The following is a 12,508-nucleotide window of genomic DNA, read 5'->3' as shown; positions in this document are numbered from 1 at the left end:
TGCGGTGGAACCCAAGGATCAGACTCCATTAGTACCGCAGTGCTCCAAGTGAGGTCTCACAGCGCAGAGCAGAGCGGCACATCCCCTCCCTGCCCTGCTGGCTGCGCTGCTTTGGATGCAGCCCAGGCTATGGCTGGCTTCCTGGGATGCGAGGGCACAGTGCTGCCTCATGTCCAGCTGCCACCCACCAGTACCCCAAAGTCCTTTTCTGCAGGGCTGTGCTCTATCCTTTCATCCCCCAACTGGTACTGGGAGTGAGGGTTGCTATGCCTCAGGTGCAGACCTTGCACTTGTCATTGATGAAGCTTAAGAGGTTCTCCTGGGTCCACCCTCAAGCCTGTCTAGATCTCTCTGAGTGGCATCTCGTCCCTTAGGCATATCAGCCACACCCCACAGCTTGGTGTCGTCCATGATCTTGCTAAGGGTGCACTTGCCCCCACTATGTGTCATTGCTGAAGATATCAAAGGGGATAGGTCCCAGTACTGATTCCTGAGGGACACCTAATCCTGTCCTAACACTAAGTGTCTCATTGTATTTGTATGCACCCACTATGTACCCTGGGGCTCTTCCATGCCATAAAACCATTCCTGGAACCAGGGAGGAGGGGAGATGTGGAGGGCTGGCCCAGTGGTGGGTTAGCAGCGGTCCATGGGCTTCCATCAGCAGGGCTGCATCCCCACGGAGACACTCATCCCTTGTGGCAGAAGAGGGGAGGTCAGGTGTGGCTGTTAACCAAACTAATTTAGCCCAGGCAGGGGATTTTAAAGATTCCTTTTGTATCACATACATTTTTCATAGCTACAGAGGAGAGTCTTTGGGAAGAGATGTGCGCACTGGAGCAGGACTCCTCCGATGAGCTGTACACATCCATTCACAGGGAGCCAGAACACCGCATTAGCATTCTGCTGCACTGCCATTCATTATCTCCTAGCTAGGCTTACAGCTATTCTTTTAATTGCTTTATCCCCTTCACCCCCTCTAAATGAGCTCTTCTCTCCAGTGGCAAGCACTAGAAAAGCTGGGAGCGTGCACACAGTATAATTAACAGAAGCAGTACCACTTCTCAGAAGCCTTTAGCAGCTTCCCCAGAATGCCACTTTTGCTGGAGGACTGTGACAAATGCAGGAGCAACAGTGGTTGGGCTTTGCCTACACGAAATCCTGCAGCTTGCAGCCTTGTGGTGCAAGGCTGTGCCAAAGAACCCTGAGGTGTTCCCAGCCCCACTGGGCACGGCAGCTCCACAGCTGCTTGAAGGCTGATTGTAGCAGAGCAAACAAGACAGGACACATCTGTATTTTGCTCGCCCTTAATTGTGCAGAAGCTGTTAAGATGGTGTTAGTGCTAATGAGCAGAAGTGAGATGCCATGTGCTGCTGTGATTCGCTGGTGGTTGGAGCTTGTTTCTGCAGCTGTGTGCTGCCAGAAGCTCCCCAAACCAGGGTAATTGCTTGTGTGGATGAATTCTGCTTCCTTGATAGTTTGATTGCATTGATGACCAAAAATCAAAATGGTTTTAAGTTGGATTCTGTGCAAGCACATAGGACTGTGAAGCTTAGTGTTCTGCAGTAATCCAAGAAGGATCCAGACAGAGAGGGGTAAGGTGCTGCTGGGGATCTGGGCTGCTGCTGGTCTCCAGGAGAGGGGTGTCCGAAAACTTCCATTCTGGGGATGTATATGAGATATTTCTCATCCTGGTGATGATGAAGATGAAGGCAAAGGAGTTTAAAACATGTTCCTGAATATTCAGCAGGGAACAGCTTGCAAAGAAGCTCCGCGTGTGCAAACTAAAGCTGTGCTTTTTGATTCCACTAAGAGATAACCTGGGCAGAAGTGGAGCTTGGCATCATCGCAAGGGCCATCCTCACAAGAACATGAACTTCCTGACAAGCACGCCACCCGGCCAGCAGCCGGGCAGCTGAGAGGTGACTGAGAAGTACCCTCTCATTCTGCAGCATCCCGGGTTACTCCCGCTCTTGGAATTGCATTTCTTGGTTCTGTGGTCACCACTCATGTTTGGATGCCATGGTACCCTCCCATGCTCTCCAAGCTGCTTTGCCTTCCCCAGACCTGCGTGGGGTCCGTGTCCATCTGATGAGGGGGCATCGTGGCAGGGAGGGACCAAGCTGTCCTCCTAGATCTGAACAGAAAGCCCTTCTGCTTTTGGGGCAAGGAATGTTGATTATGATTGAGTGTTTTTTCCTGTTTTTCCTTCCCTAATCCTGGCTGTTTGCATTGCAAACCTGATTCAGTGTAGTGCTGGTTTTGTCTGGGAGCTGAAGCCCACGCTGCAGAGATGGATGTACTCATTGAGACCAACTTAATTTCTGTATATCAAATGTTCTCAATTAGATCTCTGGGAAACAAACTACAGCTCACATAATCAGCTGAGATTTTGATTAACCTGTTCAAGAGGCAGTTCCAGTCCCTTCAGAAAGGGACAAAATGATTGCATGAAAATTGTATGTCTGGCTCTAATTTCTGGCTCTCAGCAGCCTGGGCACTTGGTGGGCTTTGTGCAAGATATTTCTGAGCTCTAGGCCATTCTCCTCTGTGACTACATCTTTCTTGCTTGGTCCACACTGAGCTGAACTTCTCCTTGGAGTGAAAGAATGCTTGCTGCCAATGCTGGTGCTCAGCTCACTGGGAAGGACATTGGGAGGAACATGAAGCTGGAAAAACAGCACATGAGGTCATCTGAGAAGACATTTGAGAGTATTTTGCTATCTCTAATGTTACCTCCAGGCATTCCCAAGCAATCTCTGTATGGCAGAGCCCAGCTGACAACGGCAGCAGTGCAGGGACTGGGCAGGCTTTGCTGTGCCAACATCAAAAGCAGGGTCACCATCCAGAGTTTCCCAGCTAGAAATGGAGCTTAACTTTGTATTTTTCAGATTCTGTGGGGCTGCTCTGCATCAGAGGTTTCCTTTTCCAGATAACAGAAAACACCATGATTTACCTTAAAAACAGAAGTGACTAAGATACCTGGTTCTAAGCAGCTGCTTGTGTTTGAGTCATGCGGGCATTCAGAGAGATTGCAGCTTTCTGGCTCAAGCTCCAGCCTTGTGTATTTATCCGTGTGCTTTCTCTGAAGGAGTGAGGGTGTCTGGCTGCTGCTGGTGGGAGCACCAGCTGCCCAAAGGCTGAACCAAGGGAGAAGCTCTTTGCATCATCTTTTTTATTGGCAGGAGAAGAAACACATGAGAAGCAAAGATATGGGTTAAAAAGCCAGGAGGGTATTCTTGCTTTGCTCTCCTGCTGGCTCCCCGCAGGCTGTGTGCTGCCAAACACAACCCTCATCTCTACTGCTCAGAGCCCTTCATCTGTTCCTTGCAGCCATGGTTTTGAGAAAGGAAGGAAAACATTTGAGGGGGAAAAAAAAAAAAAAAGGAAAATTGCATCATATTGCCAGCATAAGACTGCAGACAGCTGAAATGAGAAGGCTGGGTGCAGAGGATTGCACTGCATCCATGTGGTGGGTGGCACTGTGGTAGTTTAATGAGAGCTGTTCATCTCAAGAAATCACATCCGATGAGTACAGGCTTATGTATCAAGCAGAAACAGGCAGAGTGTTACGCGTTTCCCTCTGTATTTGGTAGTGGTGAGGCCACACTTGGAGTGCTATGTTCAATTTTGGGCCCCTTACAAAAGGAAAGACATGGAGGCCCTGCAGCGTGTCCAGGGAAGGGAGCAGAGCTGTATGGGGTCTGAGCACAGCGCTGTGGGAGCGGCTGAGGGAACGGGATGGGTCCGCTGGAGAAGAGGAGCTCAGGGGAGACCTCATGGCTCTGCTACCCCTGACGGGAGGGGGGTGGTTGGCCTCTGCTCCCGCGTAACAGCGATAGGGCGAGAGTGATGGCCTCAGGCTGAGGGTCAGGTTGGATATTAGGAACAATTCCTTCTCTGAAAGAGTGAGGCACTGGCACAGCTGCCCAGGGACGTGGGGGGGTCACCGTTCCTGGAGGTGTCCGTGAGCCGTGGGGATGAGGCAGCAGTAAGGGCCGTGGTGAGTGGGCATGGTGGGGGTGGGCTGACGTTGGGCTTGGGGACCTGAGAGGTCTTAATGATTCTATGAAATCAAGGCCTGTGGTGCAGGGAACAGACAGCCCTCTGCCATGGGCAGCCAGGCCAAGAGCTCGCTGAAGGGGAAGGGCCAGAGTTTGCCGCCACACCCCGCTCCGCCTCCCTGCAAAACAGAACCAGGAGGATGCTGTGGGGCCGCTGCCCCGTGTGATCCATCCATAAGGAAACACCGGACCCAGGTTGGGCTGGACAGGGGCTGCCATTTCCTGGGCCAGGAGCTCACGCTGAACCAACCCTCCTGCGGGCTCGTCTGACAGCTGCTCTCCTGTGTTCTGCTCTTCCCATAGCCACATACCCTTCCTTTAGGGGTGGAAATATGATTTCTAGCGACACAGTTTCCCTTTCTCTGTCTAGAAAACATCACCTCCTTATGCAACCTCCTGCCCATAAAGCGCTGTTTCCATTTTCCCTCTACACCTCTGAAACAAAGGGAAGAAGCATGGCGTGTGGTTAACAATGTAAAGAAGAGATGTGAGGCAGAGCAGACAAAGGGAAGCAAAAGGGAGCTCATAAATAAAGTTAGCATACTCAAGGGCCAGCAGTATTTAGCAAACATTTGTGAGCTAATAGGTACTGAATATCTGAATTTGGGGTAATTTATTTCTGGGAGGCCAGGGGACCAAGGGTATGCCTGCACGGACAAGCAAGCCTACTGCCTGCATTCAGCAGGGAGTAAGTGGGGCTGGGGGTGGCTGCAGAGCAGTTCCTGCTCTTTCATACTTGAGCAAATCTCTTGTGTAAAATCAATAGGATCAGAATTTCAATCAATAGGTTTCATTTCAGTGGTACCAGCCAGAGGGCATTATGAAAAGTGCAGTATAGGAAAACCACAATCAAGAAATCCAGAGGCGGTGCCCTCATGAGATGGCTGCATTTACTGCGCGTCTCCCCAGCAGCTTGCCAGCCTCAGAGTTCTGTTGGGATCCTCTCCAAGGATTTTTCTAAGAGAACTGGTCTTTTGTATCAGCCTCTGGCGACTCGTTAACAGGCAAATTTGTATGAGGGCTGCTCTGAAAGCAGTGCCTCCTCTTTTATGATGTCCCACAATGCCAGAGGCGGATGTTGGTGGTATGGCAGTAGAGGTTGAGCCTTCCTGCCAATATTCCATTACATTTTGCTGCTGTGTGACGCATAGCAGTAGAGGGGCAGTCTGACAGAATGGCATCTGTCGTGGAAGTGCGTATGAAGCAAAGGTGTGGAACTGAATCACAGAATTGTTAAGATTAGAACAAACCACTTAAGATCCCTAATTCCAGCCATCAACCCACCCTCACCATGCCCACTAAACCACATCCCTCAGTGCCACATCCCCACAGTTCTTGGACACTCCCAGGAACGGTGACGTCCCCACCTCCCTGGGCAGCTGTGCCAGTGCCCTACAACTCTTCTGGAGAAGAATTTTTTTTTAATATGCAACCTGAACCTCCCCTAGTGCAACTTGAGGCCTTTGCCCCACATCCTATCACCATTTACCTAGGAGAAGAGATCCGCTGGTGTGGATTTTTATGAGCACGGCTTGCAGGCTCTTGTTCATTGCTGGCGAAAATGCATAGCTAATAGTGACTACATTGAAAAATAAAGTTTTGTAGCTAAGATTTTGCTCTATCAAACAGTGTTGTTGTGCTCTTTGAAGCTGCTGTAGTTTACATGGAAATAAATAGAAGGCATTACTTTCGGAGCAACCTATGTAGCCTGAACCTCCTGCCATTGAGAAAGTTTCTCTTTTTCCTGACAGGTGCAGGATCTGTGTTTGGCATTCTGTCCAATGTACACTCCCAGTCCCTCCACGAGTACCCACTGATTTCTTTCCCAAAGGAAAATTGGAAGTGGTTGGGCCATCACCTTGCACTCTCAGCTCTCAAAGAGATTCAGGGCAGCAGCTGTGAGATCGAGCCATTTCTGAGCCATTTTTATGCAGCTGCTAATTGAGCAGAGCTGATGGAAATGTTTCCTTTGAAATTTTTGTAGTGGGAAATTTCATTTTTTGACAAATCTGCTTTTTTTCATGGCAGATGAATTTCAAGAACCTGAAAAGAAGAAAGCCTAACCTCCCCCACCAAACCATCAAAACACGTACCAGCCTACTTGGTTTGGAGATAAATATATAGGGTTTTGTTGCTGAAAATGATGTCTCCATTTTCCACTCTTCCTGACAGAAGTCCTCCTCTAATAAAAAGTGGTGGTTATCAGTAAAAAAATCAGATAAAAGACAGGCGCTTTTTTTCTTAAATATGACAAAATCTCTCTGAAAAAGGTAGGGATGAGAACCCTTTTTTTCTGGCCAGCCCTGAAGTGAAGCTGCCCTCCTCCAGGTCTGTGAAGAGCATAGGGCAAGGAGGTGGAAGCCGAGAAGCATGCCTGGAGCCGAGGCTCAGGGAGCCCTGACTTGCCCCTGGGGAGCATCACAAAGCCCGCACCAAATGCACCAAGTGTTCCTGCCATCTCACCATTAGGAAGTTTTCCCCGGATATTCAGCCTAATTTTTCATTCTTTGAATTGATGTCAATTACCCCCCAGCTAAACCTAGTTATGCAGTGGAAGACAGGTTTAAAATACTGCATGATCTCACTAAATTGAAGAAATGGACTGAAATCGATACAATGAGAGGCAATAAGAATGCCCATAAAGGTTAAGTGGTTGGTGGAGGAAGGATTAATGAAACGCACACGTACTAGGTCAAGTTGCACATACCCTTACTTCGTTCTTACTCACTCCATACTCCACAAACATGTTCTTGTCCTTCAAATTGAATGAGGAGGCACCTCGGAATTTGACTCATGACTTGGAGAGTTATGAGACTGGTATCAAGGAATGGTTGGGTTTAATTCATGGAAAATGCAAGAAAAAGGTTTTATTGCTTCTTACTTAATTCTGCAGAGAGCCCTAAGTGATGGCTTCTCCAAGTGAGGAAGAACTTGTCAATAATAGCCCCTAATGAGGTGTCTGCTCCTCTCCCTTCTCTGCAGCGACTTTAAACTCTCAGCCTATGAAGGTTTTTCAGCATCAGTGTTTTCCATTTTCTAGTGTTTCAGGGACACATGGCAGATAAAAACATGTAGGCCTAAGAAAACCTAGCAACTGGAAGCGGAGTAATGAACTTTTGCTGCTGATCACTGGAGAGCAAATCAGTATAGGTTCCCTTGTGGGTCTTCTTGTTCTTGGGGACAAGTTTATGTAGACGTGCATTATTTTCTGTCCTTTTGCCTTGTATGATTTCTGCCTGTATGGCACTTGATGAGTTGTACCTTGGTGGAGACATGAGAATCTAGATGAAACAGAACTAAATGTGGGGAAGAAACTTACTCCTATCCATTTTCTGCTGTACAGAGCATATAATAGCATCCCTAGTTCAGCAGGTGCACAAGTAACCTTGAAAAGCCGTGAGACTGCAGCTATGCAGTGCTGTCCTTCAGGCAGGGTGAGATAGTGCCAGAGTGAGACAGGGTGGCTGACCTTGGCTTGGGTCTTAAGGAGGGCAAGGGCCCCGTCAGCCCTTTGCCACTGATATTTCCTCAGTATCAAGGATGAGGATTTCATAGGAATGAAAAAAATCTGCCACAATCCAGGAAAATTGGTTAGAGAGGCAGCCCTGTTTCCTCCATGCAGAGAAACCCGTCATTGCTTGGTCTTGATGAAACCAAGCTTAACCTTCTGCATGGTCTTAATGAAGCCAAGTTTAACCTTCTGCATTAAGCATTCAAGTTCAGCCATGCAACTGATTGCCTGTGAGTGCCATTTTATCCAGCTACTGTCATCATATGCAGGATTTGGAGAGACAATTTAGGCAGTTCCATTTACAGCACTTCAGGAACATTCCTGTTTTTATATAAATGCTATCCAGAAACCTTGCAGCTCTCATTCACACAAGTAGTCCTGATGAGGGATCTTATGGAGGAATGCTAATTCTGTCCCTAAAAATATGAGCACATACTTGCTTCATAGCTCTCAGAAGCTAACTCTAAGTGCAAATATACCATTAGTTAAATGCAGTGCAATTCCTACCATTTTTCTCTGCGGAATCCTATCGGTATTTCTTGTCCAGAATCATCACATTGTTCCTCTATTGGAATTCTATGTTACAATATTTAAAATAAGCATCTGCTTTACCAAGTGCTATTCCAGTGTCATGCACTGCTTCCTGATTGTAAGTACTGATGTGATTCACGAAGGCTAGCTCTAGCTGACAGAGGCTATAATCACTGAACAGAAAGAGACACTCCTCCGGCAGAGAATGAGTAATGGGAATCATCTCTCACCTCTGATTTTGGAGAGAGCCTACAGAGACCAGCTGTCCTTGGTTGGAGTTAACCTTCGTGAGCATCCCTCATCGTGCTCTGAGCCAAGGACTTGCTTTGACGGGAAGGCAAGGGGGAGAACAAGTTCTGCACAGGCACAAGCGGTGTTATTCTGAGAAGGTCACACTGGGGAGAAACGGCATCTCAAGAGAAGATGAAACTGTACCTCAAGCAAAGCCCATGTCTGGAGTATCAGTGCATGCCATTAATACCAAAATATTGGCTGGATGCTAAAATTGATCCAGGTTCAAAAAGCAGTAGGAAAAAGGTCCAGGAGAAAACATCCACCAAAGGTTATTAAATACGCAGAATTCCTGCAGCTGAATGATTGAGACATGGAAAAATGCACCATCACAGCACAAAGTATGTCTCAAGTAGTCCGGCTTACTTGAGATAGCACTTACTGCTGCCTGGGCCAGAATATCCCAAGTTTGACCGAAGATGCGTATTCCATGGCTGAAGACGTGCTTTTCAGCTGTACGGTGTGAATTCCCTGATCTCCCAGCAGAACTGTGCCCAGAATCTTTTGGTGCCAGCTGAGATCTCTGACATCACGCAGTGATAGTTCACAGCAGTGACAATCTGGCTGCTCCTTGCTCTCTCCCTCCAAGGATTTTTCACAGACTGCCCCATTCACCTCCTGCACTGCTGGGTATGACTGTTCTGAATTATTAAAGCTCTGCCTTATTCCACCCTCAGCAGTGGGTGACATGAGAGGAATACAGTCCTATAGTTCTATGTGTGTATGTGGAATGAAGAACATTGTATGATATGCAAGATACTAATAGCATCTTGATTTTTCCCTGGAAAACCTTTGGTTCTCTTCCTGCTCCTGACACTTCTTTCCTCTGTGTACTGAGCTGGCTCCTGCGGAGGACCTGTGTCAGAAGGTGAAGCCAGCACCTGGGAAGGGAATGCTCCATTCCCTAAACATATTGTGATTTCTGTTTCAGTGCTACAGAGAAATACATGCCAAGCTCAAAGAAGCATTGGTTACAGAGGCAGCAATAGGAGTATGTTCCTTTACATAACAGCACAGGTTGCTGAAATCTGAAATATGTGCTGAGTTGTCCAGTGGGCTTCTAAATCCCTTGGGTCTTGGCACAGCAGGACACTGATGTCCCTTCTGTCTCCCTGCTCAGTTTCTGCCCACCCCATTAGCCCCGCAGGGAGCTGAATGTCTCCCAGTAACCTTGGTGGTTGCACTGGGTAGAGGAAGTCCAACAAAACCCATAGCTTTATGGGAGAACTGGAAAGGCCAAAGAAAACCTGAGCCAGTTTCAGCTGCCTTAGATTCTTCTTCATGCCATGTTTTATGTTTCCTCTTTCCTCCCTGCCATCTTTCTCCATCCGCTCCCTTCACACTAACCACCTGTCCACATTTCCCTGTGCTGTTCCCCAGGCTTGGCTCCTGCTTTGGATTCCTGCTCCCCTGCAGGAGAGCAGACAGGGAAAGCAGTTGGGCTGGAGATTGCAGCCCGCACCCTTTCTGTGCAAGGCTGGGACCAGCCTGTGACCCCCAGATAAGAAGCCCCACGTGAGTTCCTATTTCAGTGTGAGCTCCAATTTCAGCATGGCATGGGGTGCCGTGGCCACCAGTGAGCAGGAGCCCTGCTATCGGAGCATGTCCTTGCTATATCTGGGAAGCTTTTATCTTCCAAATGCCTCCAGCTTAAATTTTTTGCACATCCCGTGTCTCCTTGCTGGGCAGTTTTCCTCGCTGACGTCCCTGGGTGGAACGGCATTGGGGCACAGCAATTTCCTTTCCAGCCAGGGCAGCTCTGTGCGCTGCCATTGCTGGCACCAAGGGCCCCACTTATGCCCTGCGGGGAGGGGAGCTGGAGGGGCAGCAGTTACCCAGATCTCCTGGTACATTGCTTCTCTTGCAGAACACTGAGCTTTCAGACCATGCAGGCTGCATCAAGCTTCATCAGCCAGCGTCAAACCTTTTTGAAGTTTCAATTGCTTCCTTGCCCGAGATGGAGCTATCATTTTTATTGCTTTGGTTGCTTAGGCAGGGAGAGGGAGAGATGAACGAAGCAGTGCAATCCTCTTGAATTAGGATTGATTTTCGCAAATTCTTCATGTTGATTTTTTTCCAAAGCATTTAATTGATTGCCATTTTTTTCCTCCTTCCTCCTTTTCAGTAGTGTTTGTCCTCAGCCGTTTGCCACTGCTGGGAGAGAGAGAGAAAACAGAAAGCCCCGTGCGAGATCGAGATTTCAGGGCATTACGCACCAAAACATTTGTTGCTATTTACTTTTGGAAGTGCTGTTCTGCGGCGGCGGGGCCGCAGCGACCATCTGTTCGGGATTACGCTGCCAAGCGAACCTGGCGCAGGTGTGAGCATCCTCCTGATGGGTACTGCTCGGGCACCGGCAGTCCAGGATGGAGAGGAAATCTTCCCCTCCCTCACCACAATGCGTGCTAATTATTAACAGGGCAGTCACCGCTTTGCAGCTTCAGGCTGCTTGTATCTTGTCCCCTTACCCCGTGCCAGCCCCAGGACAAGCAGCTGGGGCGGGCAGCAGCTCTGCAGGGCTGGAGATGGGGCTCCATCTCTGTGCACTATCGTACACGCTTTTCACCTACGCAGGAATTGTTTGCAAGGTTAGCAGAGGGTTCGCTTCCCATGGAGGGGCAGGGAGAACGCCATGTGCTGCTCTTTGCACAAGGGATGTGCTCAGGATTTGGGCACGCAGCACAGCTGCCCCCGGAGCTGGGCCAGCTCCATCCGCGCTCCGCATCATTCATCGGTTTATTGCTGATCACTTTATGTAAGCGCGGGGGAACATGTGCGAGGCTGTGGGTTTGGCAGGGTTTAACTGTCATAATGCCCCTGAACACAGAGGGAAGGAATCATGAATTCATCCCTTCTCCTTCCCACTGGCTGCACACAGCTGGGATGAAGCATTTTTCAGTCAGGACTGACCACATTGGGCAGCAGAACATACCCCAAGGAGTGCACAGCACCTGCACATCCCAGGAATTTTGGGCACAGCCCGGGCATTCTGGCCATGCCAGCAGGACGCTGTGCTGCAGCCCGGGAACCTGCTTGACAAGGTTATGAAATCAAGGCTGGGGTTGTGATAGGGAATTAATCTTTTCCAATTGCCCTTTAGCCTGTACAGTTCTGACCATCTCAGTATTAATATTTTAAGTGGATTTTATAAGCTTGTTGGAAAAACTGTGCTGAAGGGGGGGGGGAGATTGCTTTCCCCTTGCTGGGACACGATGCTGTTTAACCCTTTGTGTTCCTTCATTGTCAGGCAGTGCTTAAATATTTAATTAGTTTTGCAGCTTTGGCTGGAGGTTTTTTGCACATCCAAGCCATTGCTTGAGCAATTAAGAAGCTGCCCTGATGAGCTCCCAGCTCTGGTCTGTGTTGGATGAAGAAGGGGTGTTGGATGAAACTGAATCCCTTAGAGCATTATTGATGTCAGGGTGTCAGGGGGGGTTCCTGCACAGGACACACTGTCAGCTGTCAAACTAAGCAGAAAGCTCCAAGTTCTCAGCTGAATGCTGGAAACGTTGTGTTGGTGCTTTAGGGGCAGGAATGGCCCTCTGGGCAGAGCAGCACAGCCCGCAGAGCTGCTGGGTGTTTTGGTTCAGGCCAGCATCAGAGGGCCCAGAGTGAACTCAAAAGCTTTGATTATTGGTCCTTTGGAAACCAATTCACCCCGCAGATTGCCCTTATAAAAGTGTTTTGTTTTGGTTTTTTTTCTCAGCTCTTAATTGCTTTAGCTTGTCAACTTTTGTTTGATGGGAAATCAATCTCATTGCTTTTGCTATTGCTTTTCCAAGGAAGCCTCGCCATTCTCCAACTTACTCCATTAATATTTATTTCTCTGGCAGGTAGGATCCTGAATTAACGTTTCTGTTATTTCCCCGTCTCCCTGATGCTTTCTCTGTACTTTTGATCAATGTTCAAGTGCTTTCACTCTATACATTTATTGCCCTACATTTCCTCTAGCAGACTCTGAGCTGCAGCTGTATTTTGCTTGCAGGTCCCTTAACCCACGTCTCCAAGAGCTGCCTCTTCTTTTCAGATCCCCCATAAAGAAGCAGCTGCTCTGGACCCTGTCACCCACAGCTGTGATCAGTGTTTGAATCAATGCTGGATTTGAGCCACG

The sequence above is a fragment of the Numida meleagris genome, chromosome 10 (assembly GCF_002078875.1).
Source record: "Numida meleagris isolate 19003 breed g44 Domestic line chromosome 10, NumMel1.0, whole genome shotgun sequence".
Classification (NCBI taxonomy): domain Eukaryota; kingdom Metazoa; phylum Chordata; class Aves; order Galliformes; family Numididae; genus Numida; species Numida meleagris.
The sequence above is the reverse complement of the archived record's forward strand: the minus strand, read 5'-3'. Positions refer to the sequence as shown.